Source organism: Mirounga leonina, unplaced genomic scaffold (genome assembly GCF_011800145.1).
Source record: "Mirounga leonina isolate KUSES-001 unplaced genomic scaffold, KU_Mleo_1.0 Mir_129, whole genome shotgun sequence".
Classification (NCBI taxonomy): Eukaryota; Metazoa; Chordata; class Mammalia; order Carnivora; family Phocidae; genus Mirounga; species Mirounga leonina.
The window spans coordinates 56968604-56987079 of NW_023270323.1; the positions used below are offsets into that span (position 1 = coordinate 56968604).

Here is an 18476-nt window from a genome sequence, read left to right on the forward strand (position 1 = left end):
ATAAAACCAATAAATTTCCCATTTACCTACTTTTGGGGCATGGGGCTTATTTTTGTTTAAATGGATGCTTTGGCCATTTGCAACTGAAATGTATAAGATGTAATATTGTATAATTGCAGAAAGAACAATGAATTAAGAGTAAAAATATTTGGAAACTAGTTCCAGATCTGATATTTATTATTCATGTGATCATTGGCAAGTCGCTTAATTCATTCTGAATGTGAATTTCCTTATCTCATGGGAGAAAGACATCTTACCTTTATACTGTATGGTATTTTTTGTGGAGTCAAATGCAATAAAATTGGTTGAAATGTGATATTGGGCTCTGTCAGAACCCAAAGCCTATGTGCTTTCCACTTTTTTGTAGACTGTTGTATAGATACTTACCTGTGTACAAGGCAAGTAATAATGAGTCTATCTACTGTCACATCCATACTCCTTGTATATAAAACATCCTTGGCCTAAAAACTGTCTTTATGCCTTCCAGGATTCAAAAGTACCATACTATGTAGACAATCTTCGTACAAACAAAATCAACCTGAATCACTAACCCAAAACAACCTGTTTCCTGTTTCTTTGGAAGTTCCCCAGTTTTGAGTGTAGAAAGTTGCAGGAAAAGCTAGATTCATCAGTTATAATTCTCTGTAAGTATTTGTTTGAAATGACAGTGCATTTATGTATTTGGGGCTTCCATGATCATGATGCATCCAGCTTACTAAACTGTTGAGTGTGCTATCAGGCAGAGCAGAGGTCAGGACTTCTCAGAGCATGAAAAAGATAATGAAATGAATGAATTATATGGCAGTTAGCCTGCACATATTTTACATTAAGTCAATTGTATTACTTGGTTAGTTCAATCACACAGCTGGTCAATTTATTGTATTAATCAGTTATAGTTGATGGCCCTAATTGGTTAGGGTGCTTAGACAAATAGCCAAACTGATTGTCCAGTGCAAACAATGTTTAGAGAACTACTTTTTCTCAACTTCCAGACATTTACAAATATACCTGAAATTATAAAACTTTTTTTTTTCTTTTCATGAATAATTTGTGTATAGCCTAGCCAATGGAAAAGCCCATAATATCTTATTGGTAATGCACCTCATTATGCACTGTTCCGTGCATTTGAAAGCACCATTATTATTTTTTTTTTAAGATTTTATATATTTGACAGAGAGAGACACAGTGGTAGAGGGAACACAAGCAGGGGGAATGGGAGAGGGAGAAGCAGGCTCCCCACTGAGCAGAGAGCCCGATGTGGGGCTCGATCCCAGGACTCTGAGATCATGACCTGAGCCAAAGGCAGACGCTTAATGACTGAGCCACCCAGGCACCCCTTAAGAGCACCAATTTATAGTATTGGATGGATTTTGGTAATTTAACAAATTAATTTGTCAATTTTATAAATGAAATCTGAACTCTAAAGCTTCTCTCATAGACTCTTTTCCGTGAGTGCAATAAACTCAAGGAAAAATACAAGCATTTTAGATAGAATGATAAATTCCAAAATTTTGTTGTCCCTGCTATCTTCTCCTAACATCTAAGGAATCCTAGCCCTAAAGATATTAAAAAACTGAAGCCACAGATCTCAATAAAAGTAAGTATCCTACGGATAATTTGCTATCTCAAACAGCATATCTTTGAACAGCCAATTTCCTCATGTTTGTGCTTTCTTAAACTCACCTTAAAAATTATGACTTTAAGATATTTTCATTTTTTAAGAGAGAAAATCAACAAACACACACAACTTTCTATATAAGTTTTAAGGCTTAAGAAGATATGTGCAAGAATTTCTTTCAGAGGATTGTAATAAGATATATGTGAGTTAAGCAAGAAGGGTGGAGAGAGAAACATCTTTCATAATATTTATTGATAGTGTGTAGTATTATATTAAGTAAATCTTGGGTTCTCCTTTGGAAAATGACTTATTTCCTCCCATATTTCTCTGCATATTTAATTATTAGGCTTGAACTTAACATTTTCCTTCCATAATCTAATAGTCCATTTAAAATTTTCTCTTTATTCCTTCCTAGAATAGATAGCCAGGGAGAGGCCTAGTATCTTAGACCCAGAGGAAACTAGAGATCTTATAGGCCACCTCTGATTTTTAACTGTAGTGCTACCTTGTCAGGTATCCTTTCCATTAAATAAAATAATTTTAAGGAATGTGGTTTAAAAGATTTTACGGAGTATAACTCAGCTGAATATTCTTAGGGCAAGGGAAGATCAGGTTTATACTTCAATGCAGTTTTAGTCTCTGAGCTAGGAGGCAAAGCATTTGAATTGAATGAAAAGACTGAAATATATATCTTCTTTTCTTTCATAAACTCTTCCTGCTGTCACCAGGTCTGGGAAGATAAGGATTAGTACCTTCTTTTTCTTTTTCTTTCTTTTTTTTAAGGTTTAATACCTTCTATTTATGTGAGTGGATATGTGCTGACTGCATTTTTTCACTAACTGATAATAAAAGCAAGGCTATCCCTTTGTTGACAAAATAGTATTTGTACTCAAATATTAGTCATGAAAACTAGTTCAGTACATGTATACCACATTGGTGGGGAGAATAATAATAAAGAATAATTAAGGAAAAAAAAAGAAACTCTAAATATGAAATTAGAGTCACTTTCATGTTTGATGGTAAGTTATATTTATCTATTCATGTAAACATCTGAAGACATCTGTGGGTTATAATTGTATACATTTTGTGTTGAATCAAATTCAGAGTCTGGATAACACACTACTCTCCCAAACACCAATATAATTAATTCCATACAGAAGATTGAACATTTCTTCTTGATTTCTCTAACAGTCAGAATTGCACTAAATATTATGAATAGAATAGAATTTAATCCAAAGAAGTATTAGGAGAATAGGCTCTGAGCTGCACCTCAGAACATTACACATTTAATTGATCAACCAAGGGAACTATGATGTCTGTCACAATCAGAAAGTGGAAAAATCAGGAGCCCACCAATAAACCACTGAGTTTGACATATTGGTTTGATGCATAAGAAAGTGGCTGCAACTTCAAAACTGTATTTAAATAGCTGTGAAGCTGGAATTTGGATTCTGAAATGAAGTTACAAAGCAAAATCACGTTCTCACAACCTGTTTGCCATAAAAAACAACAGACCAGCCAGAAAGATAGCTTTCTATCAATTTTCCCTTCAAAATGCTCTTACAGTGAATGTAGTTGATAGAACCTAATTTGCATCCAGTACATGCAAGGAAATATAAAGAAAAAAAGCCTTTATATCTCTGCACTTGTAGTAGAGAAAAACACCCTAGAAAGTGGTAGAAATGGACCCTGATAATTGAGGATATTCAGCACAGTTTATTGTAAAGTACTCTAATGTTTCTGTAGCCCAAAGTCTGGTTTTGATTTGTTTGTCTAAATCACTGATAGACTACTTATCTGCTTACATTCTTCGAAGACCAGACCTACTCCTTATATACAACCAGCCACTGTCCCAATAGGAATGGATATATATCAAAGCTACACATGATTTAAGTGTTCCTGCATTCTACTTTCAAATTCTATCATCTATCATCTATCTATCTATCTATCTATCTATCTATCTATCTATCTATCTATCATGTATCTAATCTTTCATCTAGCTATCATCTATCTAAATAACTCTATTTTTGTCCAAGATTTCCAATACATCAGTCTATTTAATTTTTGGAAAATGAATAAAAACATCTGGCTTTCCCATTTCAGCTAGTTGTTTTCAGTTAAAAATTAATGTCTTTAAGGTTGCAGGTAAATGTATATTTGGATTTTTAAGCAAAAGTTCTAAATTGTAGATTCCTATATGTAAATTTTCCCTCCCCGAAACTTGATCTTAGAATTTTATATTAGTTTGTTAGTACTGCTATAACAAAATATCAGAACCTGGGTGGATTAAACAATGGGATTGTAGTTTCACACACTTCTGGAGGCTGAAAGTCTAAAATAAAAGTGCAAGAGGGGTTAGTATCTTCTGAGGCCCATCTCTTTGACTTGCAGAAACCTGCTTTCTCACAATGTCCTTATGCAGTCTTCCCTCTGTCACACATATCCCTGATGCCTCTTATTATTAGGACAGTAGTGATATAGGATTGAGGCTCCACTCTTATGATCTCATTTAACCTTAATTACCTCTTTAAAGGCTCTTCCTCCAAAGACAGTCACATTGAAGCCTACAGCTTCAAATGTGAATTATGGGGGCCATGATTCAGTTTATATAAAATTTTACGGGATATTTGTGAATAAAGTAAAAACACAAATAATTATAGACTCTGCATTTCAAGTTAAAATACTTTAATTCTGAAATAAAACTCACTAAATACATGATTTACTATGATATATGATTGCATTGTATAGATATTGCAGTATAAACTACAATTATAATATTATGTAAACTTCCAAAAAAACTTCTTATTTTTACTATCAGAATATTTCAAATGCAGCATTAACCCAAGTGAATTTTTTTATTTTATTTAAGTAACCAAACATTTTAACAACTCAGATAAAAATTGGTAGAAATTTCACAGTTTTGGGCACCTGGGTGGCTCAGTTGGTTAAGCGACTGCCTTCGGCTCAGGTCATGATCCTGGAGTCCCGGGATCGAGTCCCGCATCAGGCTCCCTGTTCGGCAGAGAGTCTGCTTCTCCCTCTGACCCTCCTCCCTCTCATGCTCTCTGTCTCTCATTCTCTCTCTCAAATAAATAAATAAAATCTTAAAAAAAAAAAAGAAAAAAAGAAATTCCACAGTTTTATTTTTATTATTACAGCTTTTAGTCCACTTACAATCTAACTGAAAATGATTTCTATTATATTTATAAGAATCTTATACCTTTTGTAACTATCGATCTAAGGCAAATATTACTTAGTGCATTACTAGCTAAATAACATCCTAAATCAAATATTTATTTAGATCCCTTTACTCACACTAATTTTTTATTGCTTTCTTCAGGTATAAATTTTTCACTGCGATATATATATATATATAAATAATAGTTTTAAGCCAAGGATAAATATTTAATTATATTGCAACAATGGATTTGTCTCCATTTCCTTAGCTGAAAATTAGTTGTAGAAATACTAGAAAATGAATTTACTTAAAATATTGCATTGGAAGAAAATTAAAAATAAAATGTGACATTGGTATACTATTGTGCCCATTTCCTAACAAAGCATTCTATCCAAAAGTAAGTTGTATATTATCAACTATAAGAAAAAAATGGAAAAAAATACAAACACATGGAAGCTAAACAACATGCCACTAGGCAATGAATGGTTCAAGAAAGAAATCAAAGAGAAGAAAAAAACACATGGAGACTAAAAGAAAATAAAAACATAACAGCCTCAAATTTTGGGATACAGAAAGAGTAGTCTAGGGAAAATTTGTAGCAATACAGGTCTATTTCAAGAAACGACAAAAATCTCAAGTAAATAATCTAAGTTACACCTAGAGAACAAGAACAAGAAGAAGAAGAAGGAGAAGGAGAAAAGAAAGAAGAAAGAAAAAGAAAGAAAGAAAGAAAGAAAGAAAGAAAGAAAGAAAGAAAGAAAGAAAGAAAGAAAGAAAGAGAAAAGTCAAAGTTATAGAAGGGTGGAAGTAAAGATAAAAGCATAAATAAATGAAATAGTGACTAAAGACCGATAGAAAAGATCAATAAAACCAAGAGCTGGTTGTTTGAAAAGATAAATACAATTGATAAACTTTTAGCCAGATTCATTGAGAAAAAAAGAGGACCCAATTAAACTCAGAAATTAAAGAGAAGAAGTAACAACCAACATCACTAAAATACAAAGACTTATAAGAGGCTACTACAAAAAAAATATATGCCAGGGCACCTGGGTGGCTCAGTTGGTTAAGCGACTGCCTTCGGCTCAGGTCATGATCCTGGAGTCCCTGGATCGAGTCCCGCATCGGGCTCCCTGCTCGGCAGGGAGCCTGCTTCTGCCTCTGACCCCCCCCCATGTGCTCTCTCTCTCTCATTCTCTCTGTCTCAAATAAATAAAAATTAAAAAAAAAATCTTTAAAAAAAATATATGCCAACATTAGACAACCAGAAGAAACAGATAAATTCCTAGAAATATGCAATCTTCCAAAACTGAATCAGGAAGAAATAGAAGATCTGAACAGACCACTTATAATAAAATTGAATTGATAATCAAAATACTCCTAGCAAACAAAAGTCTAGGACCAGATAGATTCACAAGTGGATGATACCAACCGTTTAAAGAAAACTTAATGTCTATTCTCCTGAAACTACTCCAAAAAATAGAAGAGGAAGAACAGCTTCTCAATACATTCTATGAGGCCAGCATTATTACGCTGATACCAAAACCAAAGATACAACAAAAAGAGAAAATTACAAGCCACTAGCCCTGATGCATATAGATGTAAAAACCCTCAACAAAATATTAGCAAACCATATTCATCAATACATTAAAGGGACTATCACCATATGTGGGATTTATTCCACAGATGCAAAAATAGTTCAATACCCACAAATCAATGTGATATACCACATTTACAAAATGGAATAAAAAATCATGATCTCAAAGATGCAGAAAAAGCATTTGACAAAAATTCAAAATCCATCAGTAATTAAAAAAATCAACAAATTGCTTTTACAGGTAACACGCCTCACATAATAAAGGCATATATGATAGGGGTGCCTGGGTGGCTCAGTCGTTAAGCATCTGCCTTCAGCTCAGGTCATGATCCTAGGGTCCTGGGATCGAGCCCCGCATCAGGCTCCCTGCTCCGTGGGAAGCCTGCTTCTCCCTCTCCCACTCCCCCTGCTTGTGTTCCCTCTCTCGCTGTGTCTCTCTCTGTCAAATAAATAAATAAAATCTTTAAAAAAAAAAAGGCATATATGATAAACCCACAACTATCATCATTCTCAATGGGAAAAAAACAGAACTTTCTTCTAACATCAGGAACAAGACAACAATGTCTGCTTTCACCACTTTTATTCAACATAGTACTGAAAGTCTGAACACAGCAATCAGACATAAAAAGAAATAAAAGGCATCCAAACTATTACAGAAGAAGCAAAACTGTCACTATTTGAAGAAAACATGATAGTATACAAAGAAAACCCTAAAGACTCCACACACACACATACACAAACACATACACAGTTAGAATAACTGAATTCAATAAAGTTACAGAATACAAAATTAATATACAGAAATCTGTTGGGTTTTTATACACCAATAATGAAGTAGCAGAAAGAGAAATTAAGAAAACAATCCCATTTAGAATTGCGTTAAAAAACAAAACAAAACAAAACAAAACAACAACAACAAAAAACCTAGGCATAGATTTAACCAAAAAGGTGAAAGACCCGTGTCCGGAAAACTATAAGATATTGATGAAAGAAATTTAAGATGACAAACAAATGGAAAGATATTACATGCTCAAGGATTGGAAGTATTGAATCCCTATGAAATGAAATCCCTGTTAAAATTCCAATGGCATTTTTAACAGAACTAGAATGAATAATATTAAAATTTGTAATGGAATCACTAACGACTGAATAGCCAAAGCAATCTTGAGAAAGAATAAAGCTACAGGTATCACAATCCCGTCTTTCAAGATACCCCAAAGCTATAGTCATCAAAACAGTATGGTACTGGCACAAGAACAGACACCTAGGTCAATGGAACTAAATAGAGAGCCCAGAAATAAACCCATATTTATATGATCAATTAATCTATGACAAAGAAAGCAAGAATATACAATGAGAAAAGACAGTCTTTTCAATAAATGGTTCTCCATGCAAAAAAAAAAAAAAAAAGAAAAAAAAGAAAAAGAAAGAAACTGAACTACTTCTTTAAGCCTAACACAAAAATAAACTCAAAATGAAATAAAGATCTAAATGTGAGACCTGAAGCCATAAAATTCCTAAAAGAAAACATAGGCAGCAATCTCTTGGACCTCAGCCTTAACAACTATTTCTAGATAGGTCATTCAGGCAAGGAAAACAAAATAAGTAATAAACTATTTGGACTATACCAAAACAGAATGCTTTTGCACAGTGAAAGAAACCATCAAAAAAAAAAACCCAAAAAGGTAACCTACTGAACGGGAGAAGATATTTGCAATACAATCTGATAAGAAATTAATGTCCAAAATATATAAAGAACTTATAACACACACACACACACACACTCCAATTTGGTTAAAAAATGGATATAAACCTTGAGTAGACATTTTTCCAAAGAAGACATTCAGATGGACAACAGACACATAAAAAAAAGATGCTGACTATCACTGATCATCAGGGAAATGAAAATCAAAACTACAATGTTAACATCACCTCCCACCAATCAGAATGGCTGGTTATCAAAAGACAAATAAGTGTTGGCAATGATGTGGAGAAAAGGGAAACTTCAATCACTGTTGATGGGCTTGTAAATTGGTGCAAAAACTAGAAAACAGTATGGAAGTTTCTAGAAAAAAATAAAACTAAAAATGCCACATGATCCAGTAATTCCACTACTGGTTATTTACTTAAAGAAATCCAAAATACAATTCAAAAAGATATATGCACCTTTATGAGTATTATAACATTATTGAGAATAGCTAAGATATGGAAACAACTTAAGTGTCCATCAATATATGAATGGATAAAGATGTGATATACAATGGAATATTACTCAGTCACAAAAAAAATGAGATCTTGCCATTTGTGACTATATGGATGGACCTAGAGGGAATTATGCTAAGTAACATAATTCAGAGAGAAAAAATAATATATGATTTCACTTATATGTGGAATCTATAAAACAAAACAAATGACCAAACAAAAACAAACTGGTGGTTGAAAGAGGGGAGGAATGGGGTGATAGGCAAAATGAGTGAAGGGGATTAGGCGGTACAGGATTCTGGTTATGGAATGAGTAAGTCATGGGTATGAAAAGTACAACATAGGGAATATAGTCAATGGTATTTTAATAGAATTATATGGTAGCTACAGATGGTAGCTACACTTATGGTGAGCATAGTGTAACATAGAGTTGTTGAATTACTATATTATATGCCTGAAACTAATGTAGCATTGTGTGTCAAGTGTATTTCATTTTTTTTAAGGTAAGATGTATATGTCTTTGCCTTGTTACAGCATTTGTTTAGGCATTGGGGATTAGTAAGTAACATACAGGTGGTAATTTAGACTAGTAAAATAATTTTTTAAATTATCCAGGTTATCTCTTGTTCATATTAATAAAAAAAAATATGTCGAATTGCCCCATGACAACTAAGGATGTATTAGTTGCTCCTTGTGACTGAATCCACTTGGGTTCTGAGCTTTCCTCTCTTGTTCCCACCATGCCCACAACACTTCTGTTTAACATACTCTCTTGCCAAACTTTTTTAGTAATGTTTTATAAAAGTAAACCTCATCTTCAGATTATTTATTTAGGGGTAATTCTCAAAAAACTACTTCTGTGCATTTATATTTAGTGAACTAGATACAAGATATTCACAGTGGACATTCCAAGATCATAATCTCAGCCCCCTCCCAAAAATATTTATAAATATTAGCACTAATATTTTTCAGAAAGAAGCATATTTTCTGACAATGTACATGTGCAGTGACTACATTATAAGAAATGAAAAACCGTAACTTTTAAACTATTGATTCTGAAATCAGTTAAATATATTCCTAGTGAACTTATTTGCTCTTGATACTTTCCTTGTAGTCCATCTGATTGCAATTTGTACTTCAAACAGGAAAATGTTAAAAAAAAAAAATAAGAGTAGGTCATTTACCTTCAGCTTTTGCCATAAATAGTGTAAAAAAAAAAGTTGAAGAAAGATAAAATAGGGCAATGGAGAGACTAATTCTGATAGATTAATTTGGAGAATTTAATAATAAAAAGTGTTGGATAATCAAGATTTTTTATAAGATTCTTCTGTCAGGAGGTTGGATAAACTTTTAAATAAAGCTATTCCTATAACGATTGGTATTTGGCAAAACTTTGATATTTGTGCACAATCATGTCAAATTATGTTTTAAATGGCTTTTCATCTTAGGATGTATGATAGTGTAACTAAAGAATCTAGCTTAACATGGTCTGGGTCCTATTCTGGAAAATGATTAGTTAAGAGGAATGAAGGTATTTTTAACTGCAGCCTACTTCTACATGATTTTAAATCATTGTTCCAAGAGAAATAAGCCAGGGGTGATGAGAATGGACACCTATAATAAAAAGACAGAATTTCCAGGGAGATGATTTCACTACAAAGCTTGTTGCACTGAAGGGATGGTTTCTGACACATCTGCCAATTAACAACTGATCCTCAGAGGTAAAAGTAAACTTTCCAAGCTTTGGTTCTCAATAGTCTTTGCAGCCCTGAATCTTACTCATTGCCATTTTGACAGTATTGTTCCATGAACCAATTTCTTGAAAGCTGGTTGAGGAAAAGTTGGAAAAAGAAGCAATGAGCTTCTAAGTACAAGTAGTATTCAAGCAGAAACCTATTTAGTGGGGTATTTTAACTAAAAGACCATGGAGACTTTTAACTGTGAGGTTCTTTTTTGTATTTTTGATAGAATTTATTAATTCTATTTACTGGGTCGCCTGGGTGGCTCAGTCATTAAGCGTCTGCCTTCAGCTCAGGTCATAATCCCAGGGTCCTGGGATCGAGCCCCGCATTGGGCTCCCTGCTCAGCGGGAAGCCTGCTTCTCCCTCTCCCACTCCCCCTGCTTGTGCTCTCTCTCGCTGTGTCTCTCTGTCAAATAAATAAATAAAACCTTAAAAAAAAATTCTGCTATTTACTTGCACACATAACATTAATTCCCCTTTTATAAGTCCTATACATTGTAATTTTAAACTGGCTGCACATAATGCATACTCAATTGTTCTCACTTTATACATAGATTGGTAACATTTTAAAAATATTTTTGAAATTCTAACGTTATCCGTATTAATACTTCAAAGAATATAAATGGTTCTGCACGTCAAATCAAAATAGGAGTTGAAAAATGCATTGCATGCTAATTTAGTGAAAAAAAAAAAACTACACACTTGCAAAATAACAAAGGAAAAAAATTCAGCAAAATTCTATGGCAGACCTTAAGCTCATTTTTATACTTTTTTTTTTTTTTTTGCTTTTCCCTAAAAAACTTACTACTTAAATTAAACACCCACACCCATAAAAAATACCAGAAGGTTGATGACAAATTGGGTGAAGTAATAGGCAACAAAAATAATTATAAATCTAGAATGACAGATTAATGAGGAAAGACTAAAATTAAATATATATATGAAGTGGTGATAAAAAGGTGAACATCAGAGAAGTTTGAATTTGAATAAATATACTAATTAATTTTGAATAAAAAGAAAAAAGTTTCATTTGAATAAGCTAAACTTACAAAAGTTACCTAGCATTTATAACTGTGAATATGTCATAAAGTTGATAAAATAGTGTTTACCTTGAATATTACTCCTTGAATGCTCACATCCCCAATTTAACTGTTTATATTATAAAAAGAATGAAGACATTACTTCTTAATCATATAAAAAAAGAATCAAAATTTGTAAACACATTATATAGAAGAGCATGCATTTACTTTCTAAAATATAAATAAGATATTGAAATATGCCTTTTATTAAGTTGGAAAGTACTTCAATATATGTTTTATTAAATTTTAATTGCTCATAAGTGAGACATGTGATGTTTAAATTCATAAAATATTATAATTTCCTGTTAATAAGATATATGATAGCTGGTAGAGGAAATAAGTGTTAAAATCTATATTAACACTGAATAGCCAGGAGTGTTGAAAAAGAAAACCAAAGGGGCCTCACAATGCCTGACTTCAGCTATATTACAAAGCTGTGATCATCAAGATAACATGGTACTAGCACAAAAAAAGACACATAGATCAATTGAACAGAAAAGAGAACCCCAAAATGGACCCTCAACTCTATGGTCAACTAATCTTCAACAAAACAGGAAAGAATATCCAATGGAAAAAAAGACAGTCTCTTCAATAAATGGTGCTGGGAAAATCAGACAGCCACATGCAGGTGAATGAAACTGGACCATTCTCTTACACCATACACAATTATAAATTCAAAATTGATGAAAGACCTAAATGTGAGACAGGAATCCATCAAAACCCTAGAGGAGAACACAGGCAGTAACCTCTTCGACCTTGGCCGCAGCAAATTCTTCCAAGACACGTCTCTAAAGGCAAGGGAACCAAAAGCAAAAACGAACTATTGGGGCTTCACCAAGATAAAAAGCTTCCGCACAACAAAGGAAACTGTCAACAAACTAAAAGGCAACCTATGGAATGGGAGAAGATATTTGCAAATGACATATCAGATAAAGGGCTGGTATACAAGATCTATAACGAATTTATCAAACTCAACACCCAAAAAACAAATAATCCAGTCAAGAAATGGGCAGAAGACATGAATAGATTATTTGTCCAAAGAAGACCTACAAATTGCCAACAGACATATGAAAAAATGCTCCATATCACTTGTCATCAGGGAAATGCAAATCAAAACCACAATGAGATACCACCTTACACTAGTCCGAATGGCTAAATTAACAAGACAGGAAACAACAACTGTTGGCCAGGATGCAGAGAAAGGTGAACCCTCTTACACTGTTGGTAGAAATGCAAGCTTGTACAGCCACTCTGGAATACAGTATGGAGGTTCCTCAAGAAATTAAAAATGGAGATGCCCTATGACCCAGCAATTGCACTACTGGGTATTTACCCCAAAGATACAGATGTAGTGGAAAGAAGGGGCACATGCACCCCAATATTCAAGGCAGCAATGTCCACAATAGCCAACCTTTGGAAGGAGTTGAGATGTCCTTCAACAGATAAATGGATAAAGAAGATGTGGTTCATATATACAATGAAATATTACTCAGCCATCAGAAAGGATGAATACCTACCATTTGCATCGACGTGGATGGAACTGGAGGGTATTAGGCTAAGTGAATTAAGTCAAGCAGAGAAAGACATTTATTATATGGTTTCACTCATATGTGGAATATAAGAAACAGCACAGAGGATCATAGGGGAGGGAGGAAAAACTGAATGGGAAAAAATCAGAGAAGGAGACAAACCATGAGAGACTCTTGATTCTGGGAAACAAGCTGAGGGTTGCAGAAGGGGAGATGGTTGGATGGATGGGGTAACTGGGTGATGGGCATAAGGAGGGCACGTGATGTGATAAGCAGTGGGTATTATACATAACTGATGAATCATTGAACACTACATCAGAAACTAATGATGTAGTATATGTTGGCTAATTGAATTTAAATAAAAATAAATAAATAAATGAAAATTTAAAAAATAAAAATAAAAACTATATTAAAAGACTAACCTTACCCCAAAACAATGAATATACAAGGAAGTTCTAGAGAGAAAAAAGTAAATATGTAAAATAAACATCTAGAGAGAGTGATATATTTAGAAAATAGGCAAAGTGAATACTAGGTCCAAATATTTGTAATTCTCAGAGAAGAAAATTGAAAAAGTAATGGAATAGATCATATTCTTAGGTATAGAAGTCAATACAATCTTTTTTTCCCTAGGCAAAAAACTTTATTAACCTTGTTTCAAACTTTATTCCCAGGCTTCTTCAGCTTAATTAGCTGCAAAGAATGAATAGTGTATAAGGAAAAACTGAAAAGAGCTGCAGTGTCCAAGGGACATGGGCTTAAAAATTAGAGATCTAGATTTTATCAGATCCATGAACAAAATTTTAAAAAGCAGTCATAATATAAAATAGCAGATCCCCAAGTTGACACAATTCAGTTTGCTTCATTCTTGGAAGTTTCATCAAAATTCTCCACAAGATCTGGAACTTCATCATCATCATCCTCTCCGGTAGCAAGTGGTGCTTTTCCATCCACAGATTGTTTGGACAGAGCTTCAGCCAGTCTTCTCAAACTAGTCAGACTGCAGCAAGTTGGTTTAAGATACTGGGTAGCATTTCTGTCAGCTGCTTTGTCCCAGCGAGGCCTGGAATGGTGGAAGTGTTCGCGGCAAGTGACGCCTGAACTTTGGGGTTGTTGAAGTGGAGCACTGTTCCTTGGTTTGTGAACATACTCACTTCTTCAATACCAGAGATATTGTTTACCCCTAACTTCTTTAAGGAGAACTGAAGGTTTTATCATCTGCTGTAGCCGTTCTATGAACCACCTTCTTCTTTCAGCGAGCAGTTCCTTTCCCACCAATGCGCACTTGTGCTTGCAGTTTGGCGAGTTTCTCCTGGTTCATGATAGTTTCTTTCATCTTGGAGCAGAAATGGGACCTCGTGGGGGAATAGGGTTGGAGCTCAGGGGGTCCTGGGCAGACCAGCTAAGATTAGGTGCACACACGTGGGGACGCAAGATCGAACTCAATACAATTTTTAACAAATAAAATAAGGCTAGGGGCACCTGAGTGGCTCAGTTGGTTAAGTGGCTGTCTTCAGCTCAGGTCATGATCCCAGGACCCTGGGATGGAGCCCGGCATCTGGCTCCCTGCTCAGCAGGGAGCCTGCTTCTCCTCTGCCTGCCATTCCCCCTGCTTGTACTTGCTCTCTGGCTCTCTCTGTGTCAAATAAATAAATAAATAAATAAATAAATAAATAAATAAATAAATAAATAAATAAATAAATAAATAAATAAATAAATAAATAATAAATAAATAAATAAATAAAATAAAATAAGGCTCAAACTTATGTTTTGAGGGACACCACAGTATGACTGTGAAAATGTATTTGAATGGTCCTCATCTGCATACACACCTCTAATCTAGGAAAAGTTTTGAGAATATTTCTCATTGAGGTTTTTTTTTTTTTTTTTTTTTTTTTTTACCTCCCCTTCTACATGAAAGCATTTTTAGGGCATGTCTGTATACCCAAAAATTACTTTGAGGGACTGATTACCAGTTTATATCTGTGTGGTGTACTAGGTAAGAGGATTTAATTTAGAGCTAGGTTGCTTGAATTCAAATGCGAACTCTACCAACTACTACTTATGTGACCTTAGGCAATATATCACTTTTCATGCCTTAATTTTCTCATTTTGAAACTGTGGCAAATAATAGTATTTATGTCATCCTCCTTGGGGAAAACAAAGGTGTCAGGTTCTTGAAACATGTGTTGGTGGTGACTTTTTAAAAATCTAACACTAAGGGTGCCTGGGTGGCTCAGTTGGTTAAGCGACTGCCTTCGGCTCAGGTCATGATCCTGGAGTCCCTGGATCGAGTCCTGCATCGGGCTCCCTGCTCAGCAGGGAGTCTTTTTCTCCCTCTGACCCTCCTCCCTCTCATGCTCCCTGTCTCTCATTCTCTCTCTCTCAAATATATAAATAAAATCTTTAAAAAAAAATCTAACACTAAAAGAAAATCAAAAAAGCAAAAATAAATACATGGGACTATATCAAACTAATAAGCTTCTGCACAGAAAAGAAAACATTCAACAAAATGGAAGGACAACCTACCAAATAGGAGAAAATACTTGCAAATTACATATTTGATAAGGGCTTTATAACCTATATATATATATAAACACCTCATGCAAATCAATAGCAAAAATAACAATAATAAATAAAATAAAAACTCAATAAAAATGGTTAGAAGATCTGAATAGACATGTTTCCAAAGAAGAGATACAGATGGCAAACAGGTACATGAAAAGATGCTCAATATCACAAGTCATCAGGAAACTGTAAATCAAAATCACAATGAGATCTTACCTCACACATGTTAGAATGACTATTATCAAAAAGACAAGAATAATGAGTGTTGGTGAGGATATGGAGGAAAGGGAACCCTTGAGTACTGCTCGTGGGAATGTAAATTGGTGCAGCCACTCTGAAAAAGAAAGTATGCAGGTTCTTCAAAAAATTCAAAATAGAAATACCACATGATCTAGCAATTCCACTTCTAGGTATTTATCCAGAGAAAAAAACACTAATTCAAAAAAGTATAGACACCACTATGTTCACTGCAGCATTATTTATAATAGTCAAGATATGGGAACAATATAAGTGTCCATTGATAAATGAGTGGATAAAAATTGTATTATTTTATAGACTTAGATATAGATAAAGGTGAATATTCACAATAGAATATTATTCAGCCATAGAAAATGAAATCTTGTTATTTGTGAAAATCTGAATAGACCTCGAGGGCATAATTATGTTAAGTGAAATAAGTCAGGCAGAAGAAGGCAGAGGCAGTATGATCTCTCTTATGTGTGATATCTAAAAACAAAATAAAAAAAGCTAGCTCATAGATACGGAGAACAATTTGGTGCTTGTAAGAAGGTGGGGGCTAAGGAGTGGGAGAAATGGGTGAACTGTTTTTGTGGGGGGTTTTTAGTTTAAATAAAAATATAAAATAAAATTATGCACAAATAAATATAACACAAATCTAAAGACCAATTTCTATTTTACTCTCTATGTTAAGTTGGGCTAAGATAAGTTGAGGTCATTTTTTGAATATGTGTATTTATAAAATTATCAATTAAATCCATTACCATCTTTTAAAAAGATCACAAAATAGAAAAGCACCATAAACATTTTAGAAAGTTTTGAATAGTTAATCAGCTAATTTCCACTGCAACCTACTTTCATCTTAACCCTGTCAATCACAAACTAACCTATAAATCCTAAACTGAGCTGCTTACGTTAAGGTGGCTAAACCTATCTCAAAGCATGAGAAATCAGCAATAAATTTTGAAATTGAAATTTCATTATTTTATAAGCCATCCACTTGTCAAAAATGAGTTAATGAATAACTTCTCTCCACTTTCATCTATTTTTTCCTGTAAAAATAGATTTGAGTTGGCTATCTATTTAATAAAACAATTAAAAGCATATCTTTAGGGCGCCTGGGTGGCTCAGATGGTTAAGCGTCTGCCTTCGGCTCGGGTCATGATCCCAGGGTCCCGGGATCGAGTCCCGCATCGGGCTCCCTGCTCGGCAGGGAGTCTGCTTCTCCCTCTGACCCTCCTCCCTCTCATGCTCTCTGTCTCTCATTCTCTCTCTCTCAAATAAATAAATAAAATCTTTAAAAAAAAAAAAAGCATATCTTTACAGATCTATGCATTTTTAAAATATTATGACAAACGTATTAAGTCATAATTATTCAACATCTCCATGTAAAAGATCCTCTTGATTGGCACTAGAGAAGCTACAGATACACAGGGTGGATACAAACTTTGGCCTCACAAATTTATTGCCTACTGTTATGGGCTACATTGTGGCGTCAAATGTCATATGTTCACATCTTAACCCCAGTAAGAATGCGACTGTATTTGGTGATAATGGAGACAGGGTCTTTCAAAAGGTAATTAAGTCAATGAAGTCATTAAGGTGAGCCTTAATCCAATATGATCGTGCCCTTAAAAAAACAAACAAAAGACAGGTGATTAGGACACAGACATGTACGGAGGAAGATCATGTGATACACATCTATAAGCCAAGGAAAGGGGCCTCAGAAGCAACCCACCCCCTCAAAATCTTGATTTCAGATGTCTAGCCTCCAGAGCTCTGAAAAAATACATTTTTCTTATTTCAGCCATCCCGTTAGGGGCACTTCTTTGTGGCAGCCTTAGTGTCTCAGTCCATTTGGGTTGCTATAACAAAAATATTATAGAATAAGTGGCTTATAGGGCACCTGGGTGGCTCAGTTGGTTAAACGACTGCCTTCGGCTCAGGTCATGATCCTGGAGTCCCGGGATCGGGTCCCGCATCGAGCTCCCTGCTCGGCAGGGAGTCTGCTTCTCCCTCTGACCCTCCTCCCTCTCATGTGCTCTCTGTCTCTCTCATTCTCTCTGTCTCAAATAAATAAATAAAATCTTAAAAAAAAAAAAAAAAGAATAAGTGGCTTATAAACAATAGAATTTATTTTTTTGAAGTTCTGGAGTCTGAGAAGGCCAAGATCAAGGCACCTCACATGGTAGGAAGCTGGGAGTTCTCTGGCCCTCTTTTATAAGGGCACTAATCCCATTCAGGAGTGTTTCACCTTCATGGCCTAATTACCTCCCAAAAGCCTCACCTCTAAATACCAACCCATTAGGGATTAAATTTCAGCCTCTGAATATTGAGAGGCCATGAATATTCAGTCTGTGGCACCTAGCAAATTAATGTTCCTACTTGAGGGGCCACGATGTCATGTTGGGACTGTTCAAAGACCTAAGGTTTCCTTTAAACTGTCCTCTAAGGTCTAAGGAAAGGTCTTTTCTTTTTCTCCATTCTTTTTTTTCTATTCTTCCTTCTTCTTTTTTGATGTAACTAAATGAAAGATTACCCCTTTATTCATGTTTCATTATTATGGTACTTCTTGCCCTTTTTGAATTTGTATATACAGACTGCAGTGGAAAGATATTCAAAGCAATTTTCTGAGTAGTTGCTTCATTTCATCTTTTGGATGACATGGATTCTGTTGATGATAATATTATTCTTTGTTTTTGTTGTGATCTAGTAGCACTGAGATATCT

The 18476-nt window shown here is 34.5% G+C and overlaps 1 pseudogene; it reads right to left on the reverse strand.

Moving 5' to 3' along the window:
* Positions 1–13577: 13577 nt before the first annotated feature.
* LOC118010268 lies at positions 13578–14452 on the reverse strand (annotated as a pseudogene).
* Between the last annotated feature and the right edge of the window lie 4024 nt (positions 14453–18476).